This window comes from Humulus lupulus, chromosome 3 (genome assembly GCF_963169125.1).
Source record: "Humulus lupulus chromosome 3, drHumLupu1.1, whole genome shotgun sequence".
Taxonomy (NCBI): domain Eukaryota; kingdom Viridiplantae; phylum Streptophyta; class Magnoliopsida; order Rosales; family Cannabaceae; genus Humulus; species Humulus lupulus.
The window spans coordinates 159,681,714-159,696,421 of NC_084795.1; positions in this window are offsets into that span (position 1 = coordinate 159,681,714).

A 14,708-nucleotide genomic window follows, 5' to 3' on the forward strand; every position below is an offset into this window, starting at 1 on the left:
CTACTTCTGCTGCTACTACTTCTACTCCTACTGCTACTGCTACTACTACTGCCACGGCAACTGCTACTGCTACTGCTACTGCTACGGCTACTGCTACTACAGCTACTGCTACTGCTATTGCCACTTCTACTACTTCTCCTACTACTAATGCTACTGCTACTTCTACTCCTTCTACTACCACTCCTTCTACTACCACTCCTACTGCTACAACTACTACTACTACTACCACTCCTACTGCTACAACTACTACTACTACTACTACTTCTACTTCTACTTCTACTGCTACTACTACTACTGCTCCTACTACTATTGCTACTGTTATTACTACTACTACTACTACTACTGCTACTATTACTACTACTCCTTCTTCTACCACTCCTACTTCTACTACTACTACTGCTACTACTGCTAGTGCTACTGCTACTACTACTACTCTTACTACTACTATTAATACAACTACTACTACTACTGTTGCTGCTACTACTGCTACTACTACTGCTAGGAGTGGTAGAAGAAGGAGTAGTAGTAATAGTAGCTGCTACTGGTACTGGTACTGGTACTGCTACTCCTACTAGTACTGCTACTACTACGGTTACTTCTACTGCTACTCCCACTACTACTACTACTACTACTACTGCAACTCATATTACTACTACTACTAATAATACTACTACTACTCCTACTACTACTGGTACTGCTACTTCTACTTCTACTACTACTGCAACTGCTACTGCTACTCCTACTGCTACTTCTACTACTACTGCTACTTCTACTACTACTGCTACTCCTACTTCTACAGCTACTGCTACTTCTACTACTACTCCTAGTACTACTCCTTCTACTACCACTCCTACTTCTACTACTGCTACTTCTGCTGCTACTACTTCTACTCCTACTGCTACTGCTACTACTACTGCCACGGCAACTGCTACTGCTACTGCTACGGCTACTGCTACTACAGCTACTGCTACTGCTATTGCCACTTCTACTACTTCTCCTACTACTAATGCTACTGCTACTTCTACTCCTTCTACTACCACTCCTTCTACTACCACTCCTACTGCTACAACTACTACTACTACTACCACTCCTACTGCTACAACTACTACTACTACTACTACTTCTACTTCTACTTCTACTGCTACTACTACTACTGCTCCTACTACTATTGCTACTGTTATTACTACTACTACTACTACTACTGCTACTATTACTACTACTCCTTCTTCTACCACTCCTACTTCTACTACTACTACTGCTACTACTGCTAGTGCTACTGCTACTACTACTACTCTTACTACTACTATTAATACAACTACTACTACTACTGTTGCTGCTACTACTGCTACTACTACTGCTAGGAGTGGTAGAAGAAGGAGTAGTAGTAATAGTAGCTGCTACTGGTACTGGTACTGGTACTGCTACTCCTACTAGTACTGCTACTGCTACGGTTACTTCTACTGCTACTCCCACTACTACTACTACTACTACTACTGCAACTCATATTACTACTACTACTAATAATACTACTACTACTCCTACTACTACTGGTACTGCTACTTCTACTTCTACTACTACTGCAACTGCTACTGCTACTCCTACTGCTACTTCTACTACTACTGCTACTTCTACTACTACTGCTACTCCTACTTCTACAGCTACTGCTACTTCTACTACTACTCCTACTGCTACTTCTACTACTACTGCTACTCATACTGCTACAGCTACTGCTACTGCCACTACTACTGCTACTGCTGCTACTGCCACTGCTACTTCTACTACTACTGATACTGCTACTTCTACTACCACTCCCACCACCACTCACTTCAACCAATACCACTACCCGTACCACTACTACCACTACTACTACCTCTACTACCACTACTACCACTACTACTACCACTGATGCGACTACTACTACCACCACCACTCACTACAACCAATACTACTTCCACCACTACTCACGACATCCACAACTACTACTACTACTTCTACTACTACTGCTACTACTACTACTACTACTCCCTTTACACTACTACTGCTATTGCTACTGCTACTCCTAATGCTACTGCTACTGCTACTGCTACTCTTACTTCTACTGCTACTACTACAACTACTACTTCTGCCGCTACTACTACTACTACTACTACTACTACTACTACTACTTCTACTGCTACTGCTACAGCTATTGCTACTGGTACTGCTACTGCTACTGCTACTGCTACTGCTACTGCTACTGCTACTGCTTCTCCTGCTGCTACTACTGCTATTGCAACTGCTACTGCTACTGCAACTACTACTGCTACTGCTACTGCTACTGTTCTGCTGCTGCTACTACTGCTACTGCTACTGCAACTACTACTGTTACTACTGCTACTACGACTTCTACTACTACTGGTACTGCTACTGCTACTGCTACTGCTACTACGACTTCTACTTCTACTACCATTACCACCACCATTCACTACCACCACTACCACTACCCCTACCACTACTACCACTACTACTACCACTACTACCGCTACTACTACAACTACTACTACTACTACTACTACCACTGCTGCTACTACTACTACTACTTCTACAATTACTACTACTACCACCACCACTCACTACAACCAATACTACTACCACCATCACTAACTACATCCACTACTACTACTACTACTCCTACTACTACTGCTACTTCTACTACTACTACTATTACTACTACTGCTACTCCTACTTCTACTGCTACTGCTACTACTATTGCTACTGCTTCTGCTACAGCCGCTACTACTGCTACTACTCCTACTACTGCTTCTCCTGCTGCTACTACTGATACTGCTCCTGCAACTTCTACTACTACTCCTACTACTGCTACTGCTACTGCTACTACTACTTCTACTACCACTACCACCACTACCACTACCCCTAACACTACTACTACCAATACTATCACTACTACCATTACTACTACCACTACTACTATCACTGTTGCTGCTACTACAACTACTACTACTACTACTACTACTACTAATACTACTACTACTACTACTACCACCACCACTCACTACAACCAATACAACTACCACCACCACTACTACTACTACTACGACTACTACTACAACTACTACTACTACTACTACTACTACTTCTACTACCACTACACTACTACAGCTACTACTACTACGACCACCACCACTACCACCACCACTCACTACCAGCACTACCATTACCACTCCCCCTACCACTACCACTCCCCCTACCACTACTACCACTACTACCACTACCACGACTACCACTACTACCACTACTACTTCTACTTCTACTACTGCTACCACTTCCACTACTACCACTAATACTACTACTACTACTACTACTACTACTACTACTACTACTACTACCACCACTGCCACTACCCCTACCACTACCCACTACTACAACTACACTACCCCTACTACAACCACTACTACTGCTACTACTACTGCTACTACTACTACTTCTACTAGTACTACTACTACGACTACTACTACGACCACTAACACTACCACTACCACTACCACTACGACCACTACTACTTCCACTACAACTAATACGACTACGACTACTACAACTACTACCACCACTACCACTGCCCCCACCACTACTACCTCTACTACTACCACTACCACTATTACCACCCCTACTACCACTACTAACCCTACTTCCACGACCACTGCTACCACTACGCCTACAATTACTACTACTACTACTCCTTCTACTTCTACTACTACTACTACTACTACTGCTACTACTGCTACTACTACTACTGCTACTGCTACTGCTGCTACTGTTTCTACTGCTACTACTACGACTACTACTACTACTACTATTACTACTACTAATACTACCACCACTACTACTACCACCACCACTTCCACTACCACTACTACTACTACCACTACCACCTCTACTACTACTACTACTCCTACTACTACTACTACTCCTACTACTACTACTACTACTACTACTACTACTACTACTACTACTACTACTGAGTATATATTCTTGGACTCTACAATATCCCAGCCATAAATTCCTCTCGAGGGTGACAAATGGGTTACCAAGAGCATTAATACTAATAGAAGTTTGGTGAAATCACACTTGCTCATCGAGACTCCTAGGTTTTACCATCATACTTATCTCCTGGACAAATGTTATAGTAGCGAATGGGACCAAAGTAATCAATGTCATATACTTTTTGAGCAAAAGCACCCCTAGGATCATCGAGTCTCCTAAGTTTTACTAGCTTACTTATCTCTTGGACAAATGTCACGAACTTGAACCGAACCGTAAAATGTCTCTAATGGAGCATATGCACCCCCTAGGATCATTGAGACTTCTACGTTTCACCAGCATACTTATCTACTGGCCAAATGTTGTTAGTATTAATTTAGAAAATTATGGACGCAACGGAAGCAGTGGTGATATTAAAAATCATTAATACCGAGTTGGGACCAATAAATATATTTATATTTTAAATCATTGCACGAAATAAGAATAGAAGAATACATCTTGTAGCCTTTCAAGAATCTTTTAGTCTTTCCGTTTAATCAAACGATCTTCCTATCAACGTGAAGACTAACACCAAGTCTTCCAAGCCGTTCCACAAACATACAAGGACGTGTGTGGGCACGTGGGATTCACTAGTTTGATTATTTAGGCTCTCAAGATTTTCTCAACACATAAGATCTAGAGAGTTTGGAGAAGAGAAGGCTTAGAGAGATCCAGAAAAAATTTCAAGCTTAGAAAATTTCTATCGACTTATGCGACTGATCAAAGATCGCTTTATTTTAAAGATAATAAAACAATTTTATTTCTATTTATTTTATTAATTCAAAATTGTTTAGTTAGATATTTAATTTAATCAAATTAAAACCAATAATCAAACAATTAATTAAATTAACAAATAACATTTGAATTTAAATTGTTCAAATTCAAATATCATGGACAAGTGGCAGTGAGTGTCCCTAATTTTTCTCATTTGTTTGTTTAATTAAAATTATGACAATATATTTATTAAAAAAATATACAAATATTATTTCAAAAATAATTATCAATAAATTCAAAATTAATTTTATCTTAAATTATTAGATTTGAATAATTATCCTATACTAAGATAATATTAAGTCTCTATAATATTAATCCAAACACTGTTTAATATTAATTTCAACTAATATAATTTTTTTCAAATAAAAACTAATTAGTCAAATAATTAATTAATTAATTACACATAATTATCACTTAGCCCTAGAAAATTAATTCATTTGCAATTTAGTAATTTTCTCCATTAATCTTGCCTGTGACATTTTTATCCTTGACATTGTAGTGTACAGGCGACTTGGGGACCATGGACCTATAATACTAAACTTTAATAAACCAGACTATTAATTAAATAATCTTTTTTATTAATTACATTATTACTCCAATATAAATATAGAATTGCACTCTTAGTAATTATAGAATTATAGTATTATCTTGCAATCCATTGATATAATCAATCTATGTAGTTATGTCCTTCATTTATTGTTTCGTAAATTAGAGGTGGTCAAGGTTTACTGTTTTCCCCTTCTAATTACCTCTTGTTCCTTAAGTACCATTAATTAACCACTGAATAATTAATCTAAAATCATATTATAGATTTGAGCTCAATAACTATTCAGTCTCATAATTAATCTAAATTCCATTATTGTAAAATCATGTTCCCAACCATTCAAGCTATTGAATCTCCAAAACAAAAGTCACTAGCCTCGTTATATTAAGATACCTTAATGAAAAAATCAAAAGATTAAATAAACACGATCAGTAGTTCATGACTACTCAGGATTTAGACTGATCTACAATTATCATATTTTAAGATATGAATTAAATATTTATGGAAAACGGTAAGTTTATAAAGAAATTAATTCATATCGATTCTGTCATATATAATCATATTTATATAAAATACATTTACCAAGATGTCTATCCACATCAGTAATCTGAATCTAGATCACTTGCATCCAACTATATGCTTAGTAAACCATTCTAGCAACCATTGATTAAAGATTCCTTACTTTAATATGGTGGTCACTATTTTATTCATTATACATGATCTTAATCCTCTCGTACATATACAAGATCATATTCTCATAAATGAATATGAAATTTTCTTATATTTATGTATAAATTATTCAAACAATGATTTCGATAATCAAATATAATAAAATTGTATTTTTATTTCAATCAATAAAAAAATTCTTTTTGCATGCTTTTAGGGCACCAATCCTAAAACTCTCCCACTTGTCCTTAAACCAAGTGAGGCATCTCTCTCAATGCCATATTTCGTACATGACCCATAAAAGACTTTGCAGGAAGTGTCTTGGTAAACGGGTCTGCCATGTTTTGTTATGACGCAATCTTAATAACTGTCACATCACCTCTATGCGTGATCTCTCTTACCAGATGGTATTTTATTTCTATATGCTTTCCTTACTTGTGGCTTCTAGGTCCCATTGAATTAGTTACTGCTCCACTGTTGTTACAGTACATGATTAGTGGCTTCTACATATATTGAATTACTTCCATATCAGTGTAGAACTTCCTAAGCCAAACTGCTTCCTTAGCATCTTCACAAGTCGCTATATACTCGGCTTCCATGGTTGAATCTGCAATACTTGACTGTTGGATACTTCTCCAGACTACAACTCCACCACCTAGAGTGAAAGCTAATGCAGGCGTCGATTTACGTTTGTCTTTTTCTGATTGAAAATCAGAATAAGTGTATCCAGCAGGGTTTAACTCACCCCCTTAATAAACAAGCATATAATATCTCGTTCTCTAAAGATACTTGAATATGTGCTTTACCACAATCCAGTGTTCTAAATCAGGATTTGATTGATAACGACTAACAATTCCCATTACATAACATATGTCTGCCTTGTACACAACTTATTATACATCAGACTCCCATCTGCGATAGCATAGGGATACTTTCTCATGTCCTCTTCTTCCTGAGGTGTCTTTGGACATTGCTCCTTGGAAATAGTGATTCCATGTCTGGTTGGTAACTGACCTTTATTGGAATTATCCATTTAGAACCTTTCCAGCACTTGTTCTCCCAATCTCTTAGGATTTGGAATCCCAGAACATAGCTCACTTCGCCCAAATTTTTCATTTGGAACTTTTCAACTAACCAATTCTTTACACTTGATAGTCTCTACATCATTGCCACTGAGTATAATGTCAATGACGTAAAGAACTAAGAAAACCACTACTTTTCCTTTGATATATTTATATATACATGCTTCATCAACATTCTGTTGAAGCCATATAAGTCTCATCAAAGGTAATGTTCCAAGATCCGGATGCTTGCTTCAATCCATAAATGGATTTTAGCAATTTGCACATCTTATGATCTTCCCATTTCTTCACAAACCCTTCTAGTTGTACCATATAGATACTTTCATCAAGATAATCATTTAGAAAAAGTTGTCTTGACATCCATCTTGTTGGGCGTAGTGCCCTTAAAGCAATGAAAGTAGTTCATTATTTATGAAATTTATAAAAGAAAACTTTTAACATATAATTAATGTTTATTATTATTGAATACTATTTAGATAAGTATCAAAAAATTCTTAATTCATTAATGTAGCTATAATCTTGTATTGGTACAAGAGAATTAAGATTATAGATAATGAATTAAATAGTCCGCAGTTTATATTAAAGTTATGGAATCCTTAATTAAACACTGCTAATACAACCCACTAGTATTATGAATACATGTGATCTAGATCCGGGTCACTGGTGTAGTAGGATATCTTAGTGGAGGTGCTATATATAATAAGATTATATAGGACTAGACCAGATATGTATTTAACTCTTTATAAAATATTGTTAACCATAAAGAGTTATAATCATATCACTAGATGATCATATGAAAATCAATCTATATCCTGATGTTATCATGAACTCCTGTTTATGTTTTTTGGGTCCTTTGATTCACTCGTTAGGGCCTGTCAGAATGATCAGGCTAAAAGCTTTTGTTTTTGGGCTCATTAACGTGGATGGCTGGGGACATGATATACAGATATGGAATCCAAGCCTCCTTCACAAGAAGATTGAATATGGTTCTCTTAAGTGTTAATTATGGAACGAAATATTTTGAGGCCTCTAATTTATAAAAGGTTTATAAATTAACTGTTCACTAGTGCATTAATGTTACTTAAGGATAGAGAGAAAATTAGAGGGGTAAAATGGTAATTTAACCTAGCTCTAATTATGAACCAATTATTGGAGGATTGAATTGCATGAAGTTATTAAATCAATGGACACTTAATAAAGTACTCAGTAAATATAGGTTTATAATTACAAGAGTGCAATCCCATATTTTTAGTGGAATAATATTGATATTAATAAATAAGATTATTATATTAAAAAGTTTTAATTAATAATTTAACTTTATTAGAGCTTGGAATTATAGGTCCATAGGTCCTCGAATCGGCTCTATAAACAATGTAGTGTAAGAGCAACAATAGAACAAGTATGAGCATACTTGTCAAGAAAATTAGTTTCTGGGCAAATACGTAATTATGAGATAATTATGGAAAATATATTTATTATTTAATTAATTATAATTTTCGTAATTATTGATTAATTAAATAAAATAATTAGTTTTGAATTAATTATGACATCTTATTTTTGATTAGTTTGAGAAATTAATTTAATATTTAAATTTTAGAAATTTAAATTTAGATAACTGATTTGAAATAAATCAGTTATCTTATCTGAGTTGTTAGATTGATTTTGAATCAATTTGAGTTCAATTAGTATATTTTGAATACAATAATGGATAATATCTAATTTAATTGAGTTAATTAAAATTGTTTTAATTAATAAAACCCTAACTGAATAATATAAATATATATTATTATATTTCTCTCAACAAGATACAGATTGTAATATTCAGTCTGACTGAAAGAGAGAGTTTTTTCAAGGTGAAAAATAAAGAGAGAAAAGAAATTGTTTCAACCATCCTCTTTACCCAAACTCCATTGATCTCATGTGTTGAGAATATCAGTGGAGTCCTAGATTGTCTTATTGAATCTCTACGTGCCCACACACATCCTATTGTGTTGAGACTATGATCTGGAAGACTCCGGTGTGAGTCTTGCGTGGTTGGATAGGATGATCGTTTATTATACAAGAATACAGCAATGACACTTGATAGACTTCAAGATGTAAATCTTCTTATGTTAGATTAATATATATAAATCATAGGACCGTTTATGTATAAAATGATTTTATATATAAAAATTCTGTAATCTACTGGGGACATAAATCGCATTTCGCTGCACACTTGGAAAATCTGTTTCCAACAACTGGTACGAGAGCGGTCTATGTATTTATATATATTAATCGCTGTGTGATATTCTTTGGATGTTTAATATATTTTGATATATATATATGTTCATGAATGAATTGGAATTTAGTCGTTAACTATATGGTCTCTAAGGATTCTTTTTAATGGTGTATTTTTCCGCTACTGCGTGAGTAGAGTTTTATTTGCTCCTAATTGAGCAAATTTTAAATTTTGCTATTTTAAGGATCTGCTTGTGATTAATTATTTTTTATAATATATATTAATGTATATAATATATATTTTCTATATCATAAGTGTGTAGATAAAATAAATTCTTGGTTTTAACGTGTTACACCCAGATTTCGAGATAAGAGGTTATGACCCCAAAAGTTGGCCTCGTCAAGTGTGAGCTCAAAATGTATGAAAATATTGTATGGTCTAGCTGTAAAATCTCTGAAGAAAAAAAACGACCTCAAAGATGTGTAACCTCGGGATACTTTCTGAGTTCGAAATGGCACGACATTGGGATACATTAGTTACCAATTGTCTTAAGATAAAATAGTCCGAGCTTGGGAAATGAAGCTCGAGTGTGATAGCTTCGACAGTATCTATCTACTCCGAGCATGTCTTGAAGTAGGGTGGCAAGTTCGTAATAGTTCCATAAGTCTTGACAGTCAGAATGTCGATTGTTGATCTCGAAGACCTGATGAGTCACCTGGGATAGCCCGTTACGTGTGACATATTTATTGTTGTGTAATCCCAATATTTATGGGATACCATTTAGTCTGTTATTTGTTCACGATTCTTATGGGACGTTTCCATGTATATAGGAGATATTGCATTTAATGTCATTATTTGAATTGATATTCAGAATATCTTCCAGAAATATGTGGGAATGAACTGTGTAACCTCCCCTATAAATAGAGGAGGAATGACCACTTGTAAATGATCGATTTCTAATTTCTTGAGAGGAAGCTCTAGGTAATTCATCTCTGAAGAATTTCCAAAAAGTTCTAAGTCTTAATAACACAAACTCGTGGACTAGGCAGAATTAATCGTTGAACCACGTAAAAATCTTCTTGTTTCTCTTTTTCATCCATTCGCTTCATAGTTTACATTGTTTAATTTCTCTACGATTTAAGTTGACGAAAAACGGCGTCAACAGTTTGGTGCTTTCATTGAGAGCATTAAGAAGTACGTAAGTGAGTCTATTCAGTCGAAGAAGCCTCCCTGAATCAACTATGGCCGTGAATGATCCCAATGTTCCTGAGGAGGAAATCTTAGAGGAAGCTGACTACCCCTGGCGCCTTGGGAAGCAGCCTATGATGAATTCAGACCCTGATGAGAGGAGTGGGTCCTCTGAGTCTCGAGGACCACCGACACCACTAGCCCCCAAGGACGACGAGGACACGTACTACAACCCTGAACGATATGTCCCTATTAAGGAGCTTGAAAATCGTCAACTGCAAAAGCAGTTGGCGGAGGCCAAGAAACGTAATGAGGAGATGGCCAGATTGGCTGCCAAGGCGCAGGCGGCTCAGCCCCTGCCTCCGCCAGAGGCCCAAGCTTCGCCTCCACGAGATGTTCATGTTCCACCACGCAGGCCTCGTGGGCGACCTCGCAAAAATGCTTCCACCCAAAGAACGGAGCAACCTCCGCCACCTGCAAAACAGCCTGCTCCCTCAAGGCCCTGGAGAAGTACCTGGGCTGGAGCTCCTGCCAACTCAATTGCAGAGGTACCGACCGAGATAGGGAATAACCGAGCTCCCACGGAGGCTCGGACCCAAAATCCTGGTAACACGCAGAACGTTCCTAAACCAGCTCAGGAAAACTTAGGACCTTCTAGGCCCCGTAATGGATGGCAGCCACCATCACCCATAAGTCACCCACCATCGCCGATAAGGTATCCCTCACCAACTCAGAGAAACACGCAACCGGCTCGGGGTGATAGGGAAAGGCGAGCTAGGAAAAAACATGGGAATGGGGAGACTGCTTGGGAGCATTGAGGTACCCAATCCACAAGAAGACAAATGTCTCGGTCTCATACTATTGAGACGAGGCAACCATAAAGGAACTCATCTCGAAACAACCGCGCGACGAGCCATATTAGTGAAGGCTCGGGAGACACTAGATCAGTCAGTATGTATGACCAGGGACACGGAAATACTGGGAATCGAAGGATTCACCCAGATTTACGAGAACACCTGAACCAAAATCGGGGTAATGATAACCTCTCGACCCAAACCTGAGGGATCACCTCAATGGGCGTAAGAATCCTATGCAGAGGTGCGAAGCTGGAATTGTGATCAACGATAACCAGTTTCAAGTCAGACCCCATGTGGATCCAGTCCAAGAAAGGATCAAACAACTTGAAAGAGCGTTCAGGCTCTTACAAAATGAACGAGGTCGGGATCAGGACGAAGAGTTTGACGAGGAACTCGAGCCCTTCGCCCCCTATATTTCCAACACCCCGTTTCCTCAAGGATTCCGAATTCCTCATGTCTCGCCATTTGATCCATACAGTCACTTGAGTACGTTCAATACACTTATGAGAGCGAGTAATGTGAGCTACGAGCTCAGATGCATGCTGTTTCCAGCCTCGCTCACAGGACCAACAAAAAACTGGTTTGAAAAATATAAGAGGCATTCGATTTCTTCTTGGGATCAATTATCTAGAGATTTCAAGAAGCAATTCAAAGCCATGATTGGAATAAGGCCCGAGGCATCCGCCTTGACCAATGTCCGACAGCATCCGAATGAAACATTTAAGAGTTACCTTACAAGGTTCAATTTGGAAGTCACCCAAGCTCATGACGTAGATGACATCGACCATTTAATGGCTATCCGAGCTGGGGTAATGTCTGGAAGCCCTCTCTGGGAAGATATGCAAAGGAAACCCATGAGTTCCTTAACCGAGTTCAATCGACGAGCTCAGAGGTTTGTTAATGTAGAAGAGGCAAGGTCAGCATTGAATATGGCCTCTCAGCCCGTAACTACAACAACAAACGTAAACTCTGCCTCGACCTCGGCGGATCCTACGGCCTCAAAACCCCCTATGGATAACCCTTCTAAAAGAAAGAAGAATGAAGGGAATAATCTCGAGGCGGAAGGGGGAAAGAAGAAGAAAGGGGAAAGGTATTTCTCCGTGTACAAAGTGTATACCGAGCTCAATGCGTCTCGGGAGAATATCTACATGGCTAATGAAAACTAGGTCCCTTTCAGGTGTCCGGACCCCATGAGGAACTAGAAAGCGAAGAGAGACTCCAGCAAATACTGCAGATTCCATAGAGATATCGGACATACAACCGATGAATGCAGGCAACTGAAGGACGAGATTGAAGGCCTGATCTCGAGAGGGTATTTCAGGAAATATGTAAGGAACCAAAAACCCAATCAGGCTTCTACCATCCAGAGGGCAGCTGCAGCACCGCCTGCCCAAAACAGTAACTCCCGAACAAAGGAGGACGAGCAGCCCCCTCTGATTGATGGAGAAGATGTCGTAACCATCTTGGGGGGACCTCATATTGCAGGATCGGGCAGGAACATCCAAAAATGATACGTGAATGAGCTGAAAACTGGTGACGGGTCCCCTTACGAACCCGAACCCAGAGCTCTGAAACATCAGAGGGTTGAATCTCAACCTATAACTTTTACTGAGGACGACGCATCTCATGTGCAGTTTCCTCACAACGACCCGCTGGTCATCACCCTTCAGCTCGTGAACAAGAGGGTTCACTGAGTCCTGGTTGATAACGGGAGCTCAGTGAATATCCTCTATAAGGACACCTTAGAAAATATGGGACTCACGCTTCGTGACCTAAAGGCATGTGCAATGACATTGTATGGCTTTTCAGGAGAAGGGATTGCCTGTATGGGATCCATCGAACGCCCTGGAACCTTGGGAGACTACCCGGTCTCGATAACCAAGATGATGGAATTCGTGGTAGTGGATCTACCATCGACCTACAACATACTGCTCGGGAGACCCGCACTAGTACAGCTGGGGGCAGTTTCATCTGTAAGGCACTTGGCCATCAAGTTCCCGACTTCTAGTGGCATCGGGACACTGAAAGGAGACCAGCTCGTAGGGAGGGAATGCTATAGCATTTCCATTACAGGAAAGAAATAGAAAAGTGCACAAACAATTGTCATAATTCAGAATAAGGATGGGACAGTCTTCGAGATAGATGAAGAAATTGATCCGAGAATAGAGGAAAGAGCTGACCTTAATCCAGTAGAAGAGCTCGAAGAGGTCAAGCTTGAAGAAGTAAACCCCCAGAAGACAGTGAAGGTAGGGAAAAACCTTCAAGAAGAAACAAAATAGCAATTAATTTGCTTTTTGAAAAAGAACCAGGATGTTTTCGCATGGTCACATTCGGACATGGTAGAGAGAAATCCAAATGTGGTAAGCCATGCTCTAAATATTGACAAGAGCTTCCCCCCAAAGCAGCAAAAGCGAAGACTCCTGGACGACGACAGGAAGAAGGCTCTAAAGGAGGAGGTCGACAGGTTGAAGGTAAACCGATTCATACAGGATGCCTTCTACCCTGATTGGGTCGCCAACCCGATGCTAGTTCTGAGACCTAAAAAGACATGGCAGACCTGTATTGATTACTCAGACCTCAACAAGGCTTGTCCTAAGGACTGCTTCCCCTACCTCATATCGACCAGCTCGTAGATGCCATAACTGGGCATGGACTTATGTCGCTCATGGACACTTATTCTGGATATAACCAGATCGCCATGCATGCCCCAAACCAAGAGCATACAAGTTTTGTTACAGACAAAGGACTGTATTACTACAATGTCATGCAGTTCAGACTCAAGAATGCTGGAGCGACATACCAACGACTCGTAAACATGATGTCTCTGAACAGATAGGTAATAACATGGAAGTTTATGTTGATGATATGTTAGTTAAATCTAAACATAACAGCAACCATGTGGATGACCTTGAAGAGTGCTTTGCCGTGTTACGGAGGTATGACATGAAGCTCAACCCCCAGAAGTGCTCTTTTGGAGTGTCGTCAGGAAAGTTCCTAGGCTTCATTGTAAATGCCCAGGGAATAGAAGCTAATCCAGACAAGATCCATGCTTTAATTGATATGCCCTCACCTCGAAAGCATAAGGATGTCCAAATTTTGACTGGGCGGATGGCGGCATTGAGTAGGTTTATCTCGAAATCTACAGACCACTGTCTTCCATTTTTCAACCTTTTGAGGGGAGGCAAAAGATTCGAGTGGATAGAAGAATGCGAGCTAGCTTTTTAGGAGCTCAAGAAGCACCTCACAGAGCCTCCTATCTTGTCGAAACCTATCACGGGAGAAATTTTGTACCTATATCTTCC